This window comes from Cryptomeria japonica, chromosome 10 (assembly GCF_030272615.1).
Source record: "Cryptomeria japonica chromosome 10, Sugi_1.0, whole genome shotgun sequence".
Lineage (NCBI taxonomy): Eukaryota > Viridiplantae > Streptophyta > Pinopsida > Cupressales > Cupressaceae > Cryptomeria > Cryptomeria japonica.
The window spans coordinates 183,296,488-183,297,456 of NC_081414.1; positions in this window are offsets into that span (position 1 = coordinate 183,296,488).

The window sequence follows — 969 nt, forward strand, 5'->3', positions numbered from 1 at the left end:
GGAAGAGAATTAAAGCCTCGAAGTAATATTAAAGAGGAAGAGGAAGAGGAAGAGGAATCTGAGCAATTCCAGCCTGTAAGAGACAACATGAAAAGGTGGTCGAATAGGCCAAACAAAATATAGTGTAACAATTACATGAGGAAGTAGGTTGTTTCACAAAATAAGATTTGAAAAATTTGAAAGGACTAGCTAATGAAACCAAATAGAAAGATCTTGTAGTGAAATTAAAACAATTGGCTAAGCATTGGAACAAAAAGAAGTAGGTAAACCAACTATTATAGGACAATATGTCATTTTAGACTTGGGCACAAACCTGAACATAATTTCATCCACCACATGGGAAAAGTTAGGAACACCAAAGATTGTCAAAAAACCAATGAATATTAGTTTAGTTGACAGTTTCAGAATGAAGACATTGGGTACCTAGAAAAATGTTGAGGTGAATGTAAAAGGCATAAAATAATATGTGTTTAGAAGTGGTAGAAATAAAGGAACCATTCAACACATTCTGCACTCTACTTGAACTAAGCTAGTTTGTGAATTCTAATGGAATTGTAGACTCTTAGAAGGAGAAGACCTCATTTATAGATGCTATCAAAGTAGTGTGAATCCCCCTAAGAGTTCCAAAACCTATATAGAAAAATAGCACAAGAAAATGTAGGGGAATATTTAAAGAACCTATATTCAATGTCTAAACTTTCAGATAGGCAAGAAGAAGAATGTCTAAACAGTGAAAGGGAATTGGAGCTAGAAAGAGATAATTGAAACACAAATAGTGATGAATTTTTGGAAGAATGGATGCAAAGAGAACATAAATTAACATTCCAAAGAGTATATGGATTCTAGAAAGCCTTTGTGCTACATGCTAAAACTATAACTACACAACCTAAAAGATGCAAAATAAATCGAAATACAACATTATTCAATTTACAGAGTAAACCTACATGCACATTAACAAAACAACTTTGG